Consider the following 18,763-nt stretch of genomic DNA (forward strand, 5'->3'; position numbering starts at 1 on the left):
ATTTGAGGATTTTAGGCACTGAAAACACTGCAGGAGGGGCAAGCACCAGGCCATGAGAGTGGAGGGCGCCCCCCTATAGGGCGCGCCCCCTGTCTCATGGGCCCCTAGTGGCCCCCTCCACTTCTGCCAGCACCCACACACTCCATCTTCTACCCAAAAAATCCCCATCCAACTCAAGCACGAGTTCTAGCTCGTTTTGCTGCGATTTTCGATCTCTTAGCTCAAAGCTCCATTCACAAAACTGCTTTGGGAGATTGTTGCTTGGTATGTGACTCCTCCATTGATCCAATTAGTTTTTGTTCTAGTGCTTTATTCATTGCAAATTTTTGCTGCATAGGTGACCATGTTCTTGAGCTTGCATGTTAAATTTTTGAGGTCCCAAGCAATTCCAATGCATGATATAGGCTCTAGGCACTTGTAGGAGTAGTTGCTATCAATCTTGTTTAGTTTTATGCACTTTTATTTTGAAGTTACTAAAAATTTCAGAAATTTTCAGAAAAAGAAATATGCTTAGGAGAATGTACCAAGGTGGTTCCTCGGCAAAGAAAGGACCAAGGATTGCTATACGTGAGCAAGATGTTGAATTGCCGAGGGACGCATATGTACGGGCTTGTGAGTGGCCATCCGATGATTTTTTGGTCGAAGCAGGCTTCAAGGAGGAATTTGACGCGTATGTACGTAATGCTGAGCTGGAGGACTTCCTACAAGATAAGTGTCCCCAGTACTATCAATTGACTGATTCCTTTGTGCGGAGGTTTAAATATAACTGTACGCGTAATTCTCCTAGTGTCCTATTTGATATTTATGATACATCTTACACCATGGACTTAGAGGATTTTTAGAAATGCTTACAAACTCCCGCAGTGGGGTAATATTAATGATCCTCACAAATCTGAATTTAGAGATTTTCTTGCTAGTATTACTATGGGAGAATCTAGGGACATAGCATAAGCTACCATATGGAGCATTCATTTTCCTGATATACATTATTTTGCTCTCTTTATTGGTAGATGTATTAACGGTAAGGATGAAGCATGTCACATGTGTGTACCTAATCTGAGTATCCTCAAGAGTGCAGTGTTAGGTTTTAAAGGTTATAACTTGGGGGCAATAGTTGCACGTAGGTTGCAGAATAATAGTAGAAAGGGAAATTTCTTTGGAGGAATTTATGCAACCCGTGTGGCTAATTTTCTTGGTATAGCCCCACAAGAGGGAGATATGATAATACCTCCTGTTTATTTGGATAAAGAAGTTATGTTTAGTCATCATTTTCTTGACAGGAATGAACAATTCCTCCATTATCAACTAATCTATGACAGATGCAACGTCGTCCCTGTTACTCTTCCTGCTCCCTACCTTTTTGTTTATCAGGCAAAAGGAAGATATGTTGTCACCAGGGAGGAAGCAGCTGAATACGAGAGGGGAGTGGAGGCAGCTCGCCAACACGCTGCAGCTCAGGAGGCGGTTGCCGCTGCATCTCAGTACAACCCCGGTTTCACTTATGGATATCAGCCAGGCGATCCTTGGTATTAGACCAACTTAGGCCAAAAGCCTAAGCTTGGGGGAGTACGTATTTTTCACCGACTTTACATTCATGTTCACACACTAGTCGTCGGTGCTCATACTCTTTCATTGTATTGTCCATGCTAGTTTAAATTCCTTTTTCTAGTTTTCTTCTTGTGTGTTTGATAAACCTTGAGAAAAACAAAAAAAAATTAGTTAGTTTAGTTTCCATGCTTGTAGTAGAAATTAAAATGAAAACCCCAAAAGATTTCTAGTTCTTTTTCTTACCTGTTGGGAGCTTTCTCGTGTAAATAGTTTTATTTTCTTTTCTTTCCTTTGGGGGGTCGAGAAGACCATATTGAAATGCTTAGTGGCTCTCATATGCATGATTGTTTATTTAATTTAGAGACCATATTACTTGTCTTCTCTTTTAAGTTGAATGCTTGCAGATTCCAGCTTAGTCCAATGCACGTGCACTCTTATTATTATACACATCGTTCGGTCGTGCAAGTGAAAGGCAATAATGACGATATATGATGGACTAATTGAGATGAGAAAAGCTGCTATGAACTCGACCTCTCTTGTTTTTGTAAATATGATGAGTTCATCGTTCCTGAGTCAGCTTATTATGAAGTAAACATATTTGCAATGACATTTAGAGATTATAGTTGCTTGTGCCATGCTTGATTAGCTTTGAGTTATAATGGTTTACCTTGCGTGCCAACATGCTATTAGAGTGATTATGATGGGATATGATGGGATGGTATCCTCCTTTGAATGAATTGAGTGACTCGACTTGGCACATGTTCACGCATGTAGTTGAAACAAAATCAACATAGCCTTCACGATATTTATGTTCATGGTGGATTATATCCTACTCATGTTTGTACTCGGTGTGAATTAGTTTTAATGCATGTTTATGACTGTTGCCGCTCTCTCAGTTGGTCGCTTCCCAGTCTTTTGCTAGTCTTCACCTGTACTAAGCGGGAATACTGCTTGTGCATCCAAACTCCTGAAACCCCAAAGTTGTTCCATATGAGTCCACTATACCTTCCTATATGCGGTATTTACCTGCCATTCCAAGTAAATTTGCATGTGCCAAACTCTAAACCTTCAAATGAAATTTTGTTTTGTATGCTCGAGCAACTCATGTTACAACTAGGGCTTCCTATATCTTCCATGCTAGGTGGGTTATTTCAGAGGAGTGGACTCCGCTCCTCATTCACGAGAAAGGGCCGGTAACCGGGATGCCCAGTCCCATGATCCAAAAAGATCAAAGCAAATCAAAATAATTAAACAAAAATCCCCCAGGGCTGTTGTTTGTTGGAGGCACTCGTTGTTTCGAGCAAGCCATGGATTGATGCTTGTTGGTTGTTGGGGGAGTATAAACTTTTACCATTCTGCGTGGGAACTGCCTATAATGCATGTAGTATGGAAGATACAACCATCTCATAGTTGTTGCATTGACAGCAAAAGTATGCCGCTCAAAATGTTATTCAATCTCTATTTTAAAATCAAGCTCTGGCACCTCTACAAATCCCTGCTTCCCTCTGCGAAGGGCCTATCTATTTACTTTTATGTTGAGTCATCACCTTCTTATTAAAAAGCACCCGCTGGAGAGCACACTGTTATTTGCGTGTATTACTATTGGTTTATATTAGTTATGACTTGACTGGATCTCTTTTACCATGAATTACAATGTTTAGTTAGTCCTTGATCTTTAAAGGTGCTCTGCGTTTATGTTTTGCGGTCTCAGAAAGGGCTAGCGAGATACCATTTTGTTATATCATGTTATGATTGTTTTAGAAAGTGTTGTCATCCGAGTTTTATTATTATGGCTCGCTAGCTGATTATGTTATTGATATGAGTAATTGTGAGACCTAAGTGTTATTGTGAGTATGGTTAGTTCATAATATTTGCTAAAACTTGAATGGTGGCTTTTCATGTTTACAACAACAAGAGCAAACAGAGTTTGTAAAAGTTTTTCTTTATCACTTTCAATTTATCAATTGAATTGCTTGAGGACAAGCAAAGGTTTAAGCTTGGGGGAGTTGATACGTCTCCAACGTATCTACTTTTCCAAACACTTTTCCCTTGTTTTGGACTCTAACTTGCATGATTTGAATGAAACTAACCCGGACTGACGCCGTTTTCAGCAGAACTACCATGATGTTGTTTTATGTGTAGAAAATAAAAGTTCTCGGAATGACGTGCAAATCCACAGAGGCACCTTTTGGAATTAATAAGAATTTCTGGGCGAAAGAAATACACGAGTGGGCCCACGGCGTGTCCACGAGACAGGGGGCGCCCCCCTGTAGGGCGCGCCCCCTATCTCGTGGGCCCCCTGGACCTCCACCGACCTCAACTCCAACTCTATATCTTCCGTCTCGGAGAGAAAAAAATCAGAGAGAAAGTTTCATCGTGTTTTGCGACATGGAGCCGCCGCCAAGCCCTAATCTCTCTCGGAAGGGCTGATCTGGAGTCCGTTCGGGGCTTCGGAGAGGGGGATTCGTCGCCGTCGTCATCATCAACCATCCTCCATAACCAATTTCATGATGCTCACCACCGTGCGTGAGTAATTCCATCGTAGGCTTGCTGGACGGTGATGGGTTGGATGAGATTTACCATGTAATCAAGTTAGTTTTCTTTGGGTTTGATCCCTAGTACCCACTATGTTCTGAGATTGATGTTGCTATGACTTTGCTATGCTTAATGCTTGTCACTAGGGCCCGAGTGCCATGATTTCAGATCTGAACCTATTATGTTTTCATCAATATATGTGTGTTCTTGATCCTATCTTGCAAGTCTATAGTCACCTATTATGTGTTATGATCTAACAACCCCGAAGTGACAATAATCGGGATACTTCTCGGTGATGACCGTAGTTTGAGGAGTTCATATATTCACTATGTGTTAATGCTTTGGTCCGGTTCTCTATTAAAAGGAGGCCTTAATATCCCTTAGTTTCCATTAGGACCCCGCTGCTACGGGAGGGTAGGACAAAAGATGTCATGCAAGTTCTTTTCCATAAGCACGTATGACTATTTACGGAATACATGCCTACATTACATTGATGAACTGGAGCTAGTTCTGTGTCACCCTATGTTATAGCTATTACATGAGGAATCGCATCCGACATAATTATCCATCACTGATCCATTGCCTACGAGATTTTCATATATTGTTCTCCGCTTATTTACTTTTTCGTTGCTACTGTTACAACTATTACAAAAACCCAAAAACATTTATCTTTACTGTTGCTACCGTTACCATTACTATCATACTACTTTGCTACTAAATACCTTGCTGCAGATACTAAGTTATCCAGGTGTGGTTGAATTGACAACTCAACTGCTAATACTCAAGAATATTCTTTGGCTCCCCTTGTGTCGAATCAATAAATTTGGGTTGAATATTTTACCCTCGAAAGCTGTTGCGATCCCCTACACTTGTGGGTTATCAGGTGGCTATTTGCAACACATGCAAACCCTAGTCGTAGCGCCGAAGCGATTAACCGCATGAGTGTGCCGCACCCCCACTTTATATAGGCGTCCGTCGCAGGCTCAACACTTGGGCCTTTCATGGACCCTAAAGCCCAAAGTCTACTCGGTCACGTTCCTAGTCCAGTTCGGATCACATCCGACCAGTGTCCTATGAACCGACCTCGTAGGTTCCTTCCCTTAAGCGCGCGACCCCTTAGGTTCAAGTCGGCTTGGTCACAGTTCGGTTCACCTCCGACCTTCATGGTTGGTAGCGGCCTCTAGCAAGGCGTGCCGACAACCAAGCAGACTATGAAGTTGGTTAGGCGAACCTGTACAACGTGTCACACTTCTGTTCCCTTTGCCACACGATATATGTTGTCGGGCTCAAGGCGAGATTGTCATCCTTGTGCTAGCCTGACCTCTTTCTCGTTCCAGTGATACCGACCTCAATCCGGATTATCTCATAATCCTTGTCGCATGGCCATGCTTATCCTGGTCGGATCACACGAGGGGCCCAGAGTATATCTCTCCTGATAGAAGGGGCAAATCCCATCTTGCTCGACCATGTCTCGCAGCATGGGACTGGACAAACCTGAAACCTACCTTTGTAACTACCCAGTCACGGAGTAGCATTTGGTCGGCCCAAAGCAAGTATGTCACCATCCCGAGTACATGCGTCAGCTCAGGTCTTAGGACATAGAACGTATGTTGTACTAGAGACTCACAGATGACATATCGCTGCGTCTCATAGTTGGGTCTGTCCGACTCGGACCTTATCTCGACTCGGATCCGACTACGTCGAATCCGACCAGACCTTTCCAAGTCCATATTATTCGGTTAGCATCCAATGCTCCATGGCTAGTGAGACCATGCCATCGACCGTGTCATATGCTAGTCTAGTCGGCTGCGCGTCCACACAACCCTTTCGACTAGGGACCTTTTATGATAGTCATCATACGATGCATAGTCCCACAAACAAGTCATGTACTTGCTGATACACATCATTGATAATGTCCAAGGACTATCTTTATTCATAAACACATAGGAAATATCATCATACATGATTGCCTCTAGGGCATATCTCCAATAGTTTCCCACTTGCACTAGAGTCAATCAAATAGACATCGAATGCCCATAGCTCTAACGTGCCCCTCATGCTTGGGTTGTGGAAGCGACTTAGTCAATGGATCTGCAACATTTGCATCCGTGTGAATCTTGCATAACTCTACATCACCATTCTGACCTTGTGGTGATTCCTCGGCTCCTTGGCTTGTGCGATGGCACCAGAATTATCACAATAAAGGTCCAACGGTTTCACCAAGGCTGGGAAAATACCAAGATCATCCAGAAAATGTCGGATCCAAAAACCTTCCTTTGCAGCTTCACAAGCCACAATGTATTCGGCTTCTGTGGTAGAATGGGCCACCGTATCCTGCTTGGAACTCATCCAATGCACAGCTCCTCCATTCAGGATGTACACGAATCCAGACTGTGATCGACAATCATCTCTGTTGGTTTAGAAACTAGCATCAACGTAACCCCTTACGACGAGCTCTTCCTCACCTCCATAAACTAGGAACATCTCTTTGGTCCTTTTCAAGTACTGCAAAATAGTCTTTACCGTTGCCTAGTGACTTTCACCTGGGTTGCCCTGGTATCTACTTGTTAGGCTTATTGCAAAAGCAACATCAGGCCTTGTACATATCATGGCATACATGATGGATCCGATTGCCGAGGCATACGGAATCCTACTCATCCTGCTTCGCTCATCAGATGTCGAAGGACTCTGAGTCTCGCTTAGCCTTATACCATGTGAGAGTGGCAAGAACCCTTTCTTTTCCTCACTCATGTTGAACCGCTTCAACACTTTATCTATGTACGTGCTCTGACTCAAGCCGAGCAGCCTCCTCGATCTATCTCTATAGATCTTAATGCCTAAAATATAGACTGCTTCAGCAAGGTCCTTCATCGAAAACTTGCCATTCAATGATTCGTTGACTGAGTTCAGCATCGAAACATTGTTCCCGATCAGTAGTATGTCATCCACATACAAGATCAAAAACACTATCGAGCTCCCACTTAAATTCTTGTATAAACAAGAGTCCTCTTTGCTTTTGATGAAACCGAGACCAATGACAACCTCATCAAAACGAATGTTCCAACTCCGAGATGCTTGCTTCAACCCATAAACGGGTCGACAAAACCCTCGGGCTGTATCATATACACGTCCTCGGTTAAATTTCCGTGAAGGGAAGCCGTTTTGACATCCATCTGCCATATCTCGTAATCATAATATGCAGCTATAGCTAGTACGATCCTCACCGATTTCAGCATTGCTACCGACGAGTAAGTCTCATCGTAGTCAATTCCTTGAACTTGTCCATAACCTTTAGCGACAAGCCGAGCTTTGTGGATCTGAACATTTCCATCCACATCGGTTTTCTTCTTAAAGACCCATTTGCAACCAATGGCTATTACGCCAGGCGGCGGATCAACCAAGTCCCAGACTTGATTCTCATCCATGGACTTTAACTCAGATCTCATGGCCTCGAGCCATGCCTCAGAATATGGGCTCACCATCGCTTCCGCATATGTGGCCGCCTCGTCGCTTTCTAGCAACAATACATCACGCACTTTGCGCAATCTTTCCGACCTCCGTGGTTTCGGTGCCGCTTCCACTACGGGTTCCCTGATTGACTCCGGTATGATCTCTTCACTAGCCGAGCCATCCTCGAGTGGTCCTCGAATTTCTTCGAGTCGAACCGTCCTCCCACTGGCCTCCCGACCGAGAAACTCTTTCTCAAGGAAAACCCCGTTCCGAGCAACAAACACTTTGTTCTCTTCCCGGTTGTAGAAGCTATATCCCAAGGTTTCCCTCGGATATCCCACGGATATGCATTAATCCGATTTAGGTGTAAGCTTGTCTGACATAAGTCACTTGACAAATGCTTCACAACCCCAAATCTTTAGAAAAGACAAACTGGGACTCTTCCCAGTCCACATCTCATGTGGTGTCTTGTCTACGGATTTTGATGGTACCCTGTTAAGTGTGAAAGCTGCAGTTTCTAGAGCGTATACCCAGAATGAAAAGGGTAAATCTGATTTGCTCATCATTGACCGGACCATGTCCAACAAGGTCCTATCCCCCCATTCCGACACTCCGTTTCTCTATGGCGTACCAGGAGGTGTGAGCTAAGGTACTATACCTCGGCTTTTCAGATGATCATCAAACTCCTGGCTCATGTACTCACCTCCATGATCAGATCGCAGAAGCTTTATAGTCTTGCCGAGCTGATTCTGAACCTCGTTCTGAAACTCTTTGAACTTTTCAAAAGTTTCCGACTTGTGCCTCATCAAATAGATATGTCCATATCTACTCAAGTCGTCGGTAAAAGTCACGAAGTACTGATAGCCACCTCTGGCAATTGTGCTCATTGGACCACACACATCACTATGTATAAGTTCCAACAGCTCAGACGACCTCTCGCAACTCTTTGCGAAAGGAGACTTAGTCATCTTGCCAAGCAAGCATGATTCACATGTCTCAAATGACCCGAAGTCGGACGAAGTTAGGAGCCCATCATCATGGAGCTTCTTCATGCGTCTCAGACTAATGTGTCCAAGTCGGCAATGCCAGAAGTATGTCAGATTTATCTCATTAGGCTTATGCCTCTTGACATTCACGTTATAGACCGGTTCCTGTTCTAGATTCAATATAAATAGCCCATCTACAATGGGTGCATAGCCGTGGAACATACCATTCAAAAATATCGAACAACCATTGTCCTTTAGATTGAATTCATAACTGATACGTCTCCAACGTATCTATAATTTTTGATTGTTCCATGCTATTATATTACCCCTTTTGGATGTTTATGGGCTTTATTTTACACATTTATATCATTTTTTGGACTAACCTACTAACCGGAGGCCCAGCCCGTATTGCTGTATTTTTGCCTATTTCAGTATTTTGAAGAAAAGGAATATCAAATGGAGTCCAAACGGAATGAAACCTTCGGGAGCGTGATTTTTGGAACGGACGTGATCCAGAGGACTTGGAGTACAAGTCAAGAAGCAGCCGAGGCTCCCACGAGATAGGAGGGCGCGCCCCCCTATAGGGGGCGGCCCTTGTCTCGTGGGCCCCTCGGGTGGCCACCGACGTACTTCTTCCTCCTATATAAGCCTACATACCCCAAAAACATCCAAGAGTAGGACGAAACACAATTTCCACCACCGTAACCTTCTGTATGCGCGAGATCCCATCTTGGAGCCTTCGCCGGCACTCTGCCAAAGGGGGAATCGACCACGGAGGGCTTCTACATCAACACCCTTGCCTCTCCGATGAGTTGTGAGTAGTTTACCACAGACCTACGGGTCCATAGTTATTACCTAGATGGATTCTTCTCTCTTTTTGGATCTCAATACAATGTTCTCCCCCTCTCTTGTGGAGAACTATTCGATGTAATCTCTTTTTGCGGTGTGTTTGTCGAGATCCGATGAATTGTGGGTTTATGATCAGATTTATCTATGGTTAATAATTGAATCTTCTCTGAATTCTTTTATATGATTGAGTTATCTTTGCAAGTCTCTTCGAATTATCGGTTTGGTTTGGCCTACTAGATTGATCTTTCTTGTCATGGGAGAAGTGCTTAGCTTTGGGTTCAATCTTGCGGTGTTCTTACCCAGTGACAGAAAGGGTTGCAAGACACATATTGTGTTGTTGCCATCGAGGATAACAATATGGGGTTTATATCATATTGCTTGAGTTTATCCCTCTACATCATGTCATCTTGCTTAATGCGTTACTCTATTCTTATGAACTTAATACTCTAGATGCATGCTGGATAGCGGTCGATGTGTGGAGTAATAGTAGTAGATGCAGGCAGGAGTCGGTCTACTTGTTATGGATGTGATGCCTATATACATGATCATGCCTAGATAACATCATAATTATTCGCTTTTCTATCAATTGCTCGATAGTAATTTGTTCACCCACCGTAATACTTATGCTCTCGAGAGAAGCCTCTAGTGAAACCTATGGCCCCCGGGTCTATCTCTTATCATATTTGCTTTCAATCTACTTTTATTTGCATCTTTATTTTCTGCATCTATATTATAAAATACCAAAAATATATTTATCTTATCATACTATCTCTATCAAATCTCACTTTCGCAAGTGGCCGTGAAGGGATTGACAACCCCTTTGTCGCGTTGGTTGCGAGTTCTTTGTTTGTATGTGTAGGTTTGTGGGACTTGTTGAGGAGCCTCCTACTGGATTGATACCTTGGTTCTCAAAAACCGAGGGAAATACTTACGCTACTATTGCTGCATCACCCTCTCCTCTTCGAGGAAAACCAACGCAAGCTCAAGACGTAGCAATAACCTTGACTCATCAAACATGAGGCAGAAATAGTGTTCCGACTAAGTGCAGGAATGTAATAACAATTATTCAATTCCATAATGAATCTGGAAGGAAGCTGGAGCTGCATCGTGCCGACCTCCAACGCAGCAACTCTTGCTTTGTTGCCGACCCTGATGTCAACCTCCCCTTGTGCCACACACCTAGTTCTTACTATCCCCTGCATCGAGTTGCAAATATGAACAAACGATCCGGTATCAAATACCCAAGAGCTACTAGGTATGTCAGCAAGGTAAATGTCTATAACATATGCAACAAGTGTACCTTTGCCTGAAGAAGCATTTCCGGCCTTCTTGCCATGCTCTGCAAGCCACTTGCTACAGTTCCTCTTCCAGTGACCGGTCTCCTTGCAATGAAAGCAAACGGTCTTTGAGTCCGGCCTAGACTTTGGCGCAGCGACGGAGGTTACCGTCTCCGCGCCCTTTGCCTTAGCCTTTTTCTTGGACCAACTCTTCTTGAACTTAGCCGATTTCTGCACCATCAACACTTGATGCGTGCCTTTCTTAATATCCTGCTCTGCCACTTTGAGCATCCCATGCAATTTAGTGAGCTTCTTATCCATGCCATGCATATGATAGTTCGAGATGAACGTCCCATAGCTGGGCGGAAGAGAACCCAGAACAGCATTAGTAGCAAGCTCATCCAAGAGCGAGAAGCCCAAATGATCCAAAGCTTGCACATATTCGATCATCTTGATCACATGCGGGCTTAGTGGATCACCTTGCTTCAGCTTTCAATTCATCAAGGATCGCCAGACGTTGAACCTTTCGGTCCTAGCCTGTGGCTGAAACATGCTCTTGAGACTCTCGATCATATCGTAAGCCTCAACATTTTTGAAATGTTGTTGCAAATCGGGATCCATACAAGCCAGCATCAGACAACTGATCTCCGTTGATTCATCAACGAGTTTCTGGTAGGCATTCTTAGTTGTGGCATTAGCATTATCGGCAGGTTCCTTTGGAAGTGGATCCTCTAGAACATGTTCCTTTTTATCGTGCTTGAGAACAATTCTCAGATTTCTATACCAGGTGGTAAAGTTTGTTCCATTCAGTTTATCCTTTTCTAGAATTGATTTCAATGCAAAGTTGGTTGAGCAGGTGCTGCCATTGATCTACAACCGTAAATATGCAATCACTAAGCAATGTGTTTATGTAGAGTAATTCAATCCTAAATAGAAATACTCCCACTGAAGTCAGCATCCCTCCGCAAACTCTCAGTGATTCAGGATTCGACTGGCGCATGCGACTAGTGAGCTTTAGCATCACTGCTAGTCAACATACCTATCCGGTAAGCAACTCCTTGCTAATCGTATCTCTATATGACTCCTGTCGGTCGGGAAGGTATCTCATACCCCGGCTCCCAACCTTCTTTGCCACAAGGCCCAAAACCGTTTTGATAGCCTTGTCAAGTTGACCTGATGCAGTGCATGTCCGTGTCCAACACGGACCCTTCAGTTCAAGGACACCCAGTAGTACCTCAATTTTATGAGCCCACTACTAGACGTACTTGACGTGCGAAGGTGCAACATCGGGGATGGCAATTCGCTTGATATTCATGAGAGATCATTCTACCATTCTAACATGCATAGAATCAAAGAAGCATAAAAATCACATATAAACATATATTGTGAAATAGTATGGCTCCTTCATGGACGTTCTTCCAGGTCGGCTCCGACTCCGATGACCATCTACGAACTCCATCTTGTTTGTCACGCCGGGACGCCAAGCCACCAACCTGATCTCTATTATCAAACTGTCACGCCCAATATGTGATACTATCCTAAAGAGACTCGAAGGTCCCACCAAGGATAGAACCGCATATTGAAACGCTTTTGCAAGGTGGATATCATTACATCAACATTACATAATAGATGGGGATACATACATAAGGCATACAATGCCACACGAATACAACATCACAATACATAAGAGCACCATCCGACTACGGATGAAACACAAACAGAAACTCAAATGACATCCACCCTGCTAGCCTAGGCTGCCGACCTGGAACCTATCCCCTGATCGAAGAAGAAGCAGAAGAAGAACTCCAAACAAACGTCGCTCTCGCATCATGATCATCACATAACCTGTACCTGCAACTGTTGTTGTAGTAATCTGTGAGCCGCGAGGACTCAGCAATTCCATTACCATGGGTATCAAGACTAGCAAAGCTTAAAGGGAAAGGAAGGGGTAAAGTGGTGAGGCTGCAGCAGTGACTAAGCATATATGGTGGCTAACATACGCAAATAAGAGCGAGAAGAGAGCAAGCGGAACGGTTGTCAACTATTAATGATCAAGAAGTGATCCTCAACTCCTGCTTACGTCAAACATAACCCAAAGACCGTGTTCACTTCCCAGACTCCGCCAAAAAGAGACCATCACGGCTACATACACGGTTGATGCGTTTTAATTCGTATCTGGTGTCAAGTTATCTACAATCGGACATTAACAAATTCCCATCTGCCTATAACTGTAGGCATGACTTTCGAAAGTTTATACCCTGCAGGGGTGTCCCAACTTAGCCCATGATAAGCTCTCGCAATCAACGAAGGATATACCTTCTCCCAGGAAGACCCGATCAGATTCGGAATCTCGGTTTACAAGACATTTCGGCAATGGTAAAACAAGACCAGCAAGACCGCCCGATGCGCCGACAATCCCGATAGGAGCTGCACATATCTCGTTCTCAGGGAAACACCGGATGAACACTACATACAACTAAAACCAGACCTCGAGTTTCCCCGAGGTGGTGCTGCAAGTGGCTCTGGTTCAAACCAACACTTCGACAAGCACTGGCCCGGGGGGGGGGGCTATAATAAAGATGACCCTCGAGAGAGAGACTCCCAAAGGAAAAGTAGGTGGTGGTGAGGCAAATGGTAAAACCAAGGTTGGGCTTTGCTGGAGGAGTTTTATTCAAAGCGAACTGTCAAGGGGGTCCCATAAATCACCCAACCGCGTAAGGAACGCAAAATCTGGGAACATAACACTGGTATGACGGAAACTAGGGCGGCAAGAGTGGAACAAAACATCAGGCATAAGGCCGAGCCTTCCACCCTTTACCAAGTATATAGATGCATTAATAATAATATAAGAGATATTGTGATATCCCAACCAAAATCCTGTCCAGCATGGAGAAATCTTCAACTTCACTTGCAACTAGCAACGCTATAAGAGGGGCTGAGCAAAAGCGGTAACATAGCCAAGCAATGGTTTGCATAGGAAAGGTGTCAAAGGTTAGAGGTTCATGGCAATATGGGAGGCTTGATAAACAGGTGATAGGTAGCGCAGCAAAGCGATAGAACGAAGCAACTAGCATAGCAAAGATAGTAGTGAGATCCAGGATAGCGGTCATCTTGCCTAAAATCCCGCAAGGAAGAAGAACGAGTCCATGAAGAAGATGAAGCCACGAAGACGAACCAAGCATAGACGAACGAATCCTCACGATCGCAACGAAACAGGAACTATCGAGAAGAAACACACAACATAGTAAACACACCACACATGAACATGACATGATGCACAACAAGAATGATGCATGATAAGACTACATGAAGCTACTCATGGCAAGAGATGATGTAAACAAGAGCAACACATCAAGGCAAGTTTAAATGAGGTCGGGAACAACATATAACAATTCCGGTAAGTCCTCATATGCATATTTCGAAATTGGTCCATATCTGAATAAACCTTATGTTCAAGTTGTTAAACAGCAAGTTAAGATGCACCAAGATGATCTACACGAGATTCTAGTCAAGTTACATATAAAGTTCATTTAGTTCGGAGCTACGACCTAGAAGATATGAGAAAAACAAGCTAAACATGGCATTGATGCAAAATGCATACAAATATCAAACAAACACCTCAAAACATGAATGCAACATGATAATATGGAACTACATGCAATTCTAAGCAAGTTTCATATGGAGCACACTCAAAACGGAGCAATGGTTCAACACACACACACTATACAAGTTATAGCAACAATCTGTCCAAAACAGCAACTAGGCATCTTGCAAGCATCAAAACAATATGCTACATCATCTCAACATGAAAAAAAAGACATGGGCATGATTTACAGGTAAAACATAACAAAACATGAACACTGAGCTATCTCCAGAAATCACTAGAACATGCTCAAACACACATGGCAAGATTGCAAATAATATCAGTTTCAGACTTTGCAGAAATTAACATCAGGTTGCAATGTTTAGAGCTATCAAACAACATGTTATATGAACTTATTATGGCAAACAAAGGCATGGCATGATACTACTAAATGCATAGAACAAAAGTCCCTTACTGACCAAAAGACAAAAAGGATCAGAAAATATGATGGTACCCATGTAAACATAGCAAGTTATAATACATATTTAAACATGGCAGGAACAACAATAAGTAGGCATGTAGATGAGCTTGTGCAACTCACTACAGAGCAAAATATGGCATGGCAAGGCAACCAACAGTAAGAAGGCATGTTTGTGAAACAAACCAAGGCAAGAACAAGTTCATAGCATGCAAGGATCAACTACAACAACCTTGGCAAAATTGAATAACATGTAAACAATCTGCCAGGAAACATTTTGAAGCAAAAGTAGAGCACTAAAATGACATGCTAGACTACTCCATAATTGCAACCAGGGGCATGAATGGTTATACAATAACCATATGTTCAAAACATCCTTACTGAAGTATCTCAAAATATGCATGGATCTCTCTGTAGGAACATGTTTACATGGCATCAAAATAACATCAGAACAGGGACTAAAATCAGCAACATCACGAAGCCTAGTTTACATGCTTGTGCTAGTCACCACATTGATCACAAAAATACATGGTAAGCACCTCTGTAAAGAAGACATGGCATAGATCAAAACACATGTAGACATCAATCTCATAGGATGCACACATCAATCATGGCAAAAATGACAAATGAGCAAGTTCTGTTAACAAACAACATACAACATCATGAAGCACTCTTGCAATGATGATTCAGGCATCAAGATGACCTCAAATGAACATGATGCAATGGAATGAAATGAAGTACTCGTTGAGACGAACAATTTGACATATTACACGCACGAAATGGAGCTACGGATGCAGAGATATGATGCGATGAACATGGCATGATAATGTTGAAATATTCGGGGACTTGGCAGTTTTCGGGGTCAACCTTGGGTTTGTACGGAAAACGAGGATGATCGGAGGTCTTGCCGGAGACGAAGGAGAGGCGACGGAGGGCACGGGATCCGGCGGATCCGGCGGAGGGCGATGTCGTGGGAGGACCGACGGGGTCGGGGAGGCGGCTCCGGGCAGTGCGGGCGGCTTGCCGGCGAGGGGCGGCGACGCCGGCGAGGTCGAGCGCGGGGAGGCGGCGGCCGGATCTAGGGGTGGCCCAGCAGGGTGAAGGCCGGCGGCGAGGGTCCCTGGCGGCGCGGAGGGAGGCAGACGGCGGCGAGGCGCGGGCCGCGGCGGCGGGGCGCTCATGGCTGGTCGCCGGCGAAGAGTCGTCGGCGGCGCAGCTCGGGGCCGGCGGTGAACAGCGGGAGCGAGGCGGGGTGCGGGGCAGAGCGGGGCACGGGAGGCGCTTGGGCGCTCGGGCCCGGCACGGCTCGGACGGGCCGGCCATGGGCTCGCAGGCCCAGCGGCGCGGAGGGGAGAGAGAGAGGGCCGGCGGGGACACGTGGCACTCGACGGTTGGCTCGGCCGGCGACGGGGCTGATGTGGCGGCTGCGGATAGGCCAGAGGGAGGTTGCCGGCGGACATTTCCGGCGCGCACGGACATGTCCGGCGGGCGAGAGGGAGGCTAGACTAGGGTTTCATCCGCGAAAATGGAAGGGGAGGGCCTTTATATAGGTAGAGGGAGCTAGGAGAGTCCAAATGAGGAGCGGTTTTCGGCCACGCGATCGTGATCGAACTACTGAGAGCATGGAGGGGAGTTTGCTCGGTTTTGGGCCACTTTGGAGGGGGTGTTGGGCTGCAAAGAGAAATGGGGTTTTACGGTTACCCAGTTAACCATTGGAGTATCAAACGAACTCCAAATGGCACGAAACTTGACAGGCGGTCTACCGGTGGTATACCAAGGCCGCTTGGCAAGACTCGGTCCATTCCGAGAATGTTTAACACCCGCACACAAAAACAAGGTCTGAGAGGGGCAACGGGCGCGCGCGAGAGCTTCGGACTCCGAACGGACAACGGAGAGAACCGGGAGAACCCGAATGGATGCAAGTTTTGAAAAACATGCAGATGAAATGCAGATGATGACATGGAAAAATGCAACACGCAAGCAAATGACATGGCAACAATGGCGAATAACTGGCAGACACCTGGCACATCAAAACCGGGGTGTTACAACACTCCTCCACTAACAAGAGATCTCGTCCCGAGATCTTAGGACCGAGACGGAAGGGAAAAGGGATGAGGTGAAACAAGAACTCAAGAGAAGAAGCAAAGAATCGAGAGTCACGAGAGGAAGAGAGGAACGACGAGAATGACGAGAATCGAAAGCTCACGGAATCAGATAGACTATGAAACCACTCCGGTTAGAATGAGATAAGAAACGAATACGACTGAAAGGATTTAGGTAGCACACCGACTGAACAAGGAAAGACTAGAATATGAACTAGAGAGGATGGAATGATACTTTATGAAGACATGACACAAAACCTCCGAAAAGAATTGAAAGAGAATTGAATGAAAAGAATTTAGAAGGATTGAATGGAGTTGTTGAGAAAATCAACAACGAAATAATAAGCTTGTTGTGGACTTATGGAAAACATCTCAGAAATTATGAGGTGATAACCAGCCGCAAACGGGAATGATTGGATGACTTAGAAGAACGAAGAAATGCAAAACTCCATTCAAAAGAATATGGAGAATTAATTTCACTTCGAGACGCAAGAGGAAAAGATACTTGAATTCCTCCAACAAAAAACTTGATGAAAACTTGAAGAATAAAATAAATCATGAAGAACCACCATGAAGAACTCCGGTGACAAAAGGATGATGAGATAGAATGAAGGATGAAAGAATAAGATTAAAGCTTGCGATGATTTAGATGGAGGTTCCGACGAAATGACCGAGGAAATTGAACTCCGGAAAAAGAAAAGATGAAAGCACTTGGAACTAGAATATATTCATCAAGAACAAACTCCGAAGGAAGGGATTAATCACTTGGATGGAATAAGAATAAGATTTATTGTATGCTTATCCTTCATCAAATTAAACTGATGACAAACAATGGATTTTTGCATATTACTTATTCTTCTTGAAAAAGATTGAGAAGTGGCACATCACAAACTTGAGAAGGTCTTCATGAACCACCGGTAGGACTGGAAAGGTCGAATGTATAAAAATGATGATCAAGGAAAAAGAATCTTGACCGAACCACCGTAAGAATTCGGAAATGACTGACGAAAGAGAATGAATCACCGGGAAGAATTCGAAAATGACTGAAGAAAGGGGCTGAATCACAGGGAAGAATTAGAAGAACAAATATGCTTGAGGGGATTTAGATGCAAAAGAACAAAGAGATCATGAGCTGATTAAAGAGCACTTGAACGAATCACCGGGATAATTGGATAATGGTAGCTGGAATGAGAGGACTAAGAATTCTTCTGGAACGATGGCCACCGGTGAAAAGAAACGGGAAAACAACTTCTGACATACTCCGGATGGGTAAGAAAAGAATATCTGACAAATGGAATAATTCGAGAGGGTAACAAGAATCTAGAACCACGAATCTTCGGGAGAACGGGCAAAATTTGGAGGAAAAACTCTTCTTCGATCTTCAAATGACGACGGGAAACACCACAAAAAATTACTGAAATACTCCGGGAGAATGACAAGCGAAGAGGTTGAGCCAACAATGAAAAGAATTTGAAATTGATCTTGGAGAAGGCATGTGACTGATGGAATCCATTCTTACGTCACACTTGAAAAGAATTGAGAATAACTCCGGGGAAATTAGAAGAGTCAGGTAAGATCCTGGGAAAAGACCTGTGGGTTAGGGCCCACTGAAATAGAACACCGTTGGAAAGGGATGTTGAGCAGATAGATGATGCACCGGAACAATTGAAATATTTGAATGAGGTGACAACCTCAAATTAATTGGAACACTCACGAATCTCCTGAGATGTCTTGAACACACCGGAAGGATAAACTGGTGAGAGGCGAACGAACAAGGAGAACACTTGATCCAGGGAAAAGAATGTAGTCAACCCGAAAAAAACTTGAATTGAATCCACCAGAAAGAAAAGAGATGAAGAATGATGAACGAGATGAGAATTCACCGGTTGAGATAATTGAGGGAAGACTGAAGAGGCTCCACACGAATGAAATAGATGGTCGAGAGAGAGTCAGAC

The sequence above is a fragment of the Triticum dicoccoides genome, chromosome 1B, assembly GCF_002162155.2.
Source record: "Triticum dicoccoides isolate Atlit2015 ecotype Zavitan chromosome 1B, WEW_v2.0, whole genome shotgun sequence".
NCBI lineage: Eukaryota > Viridiplantae > Streptophyta > Magnoliopsida > Poales > Poaceae > Triticum > Triticum dicoccoides.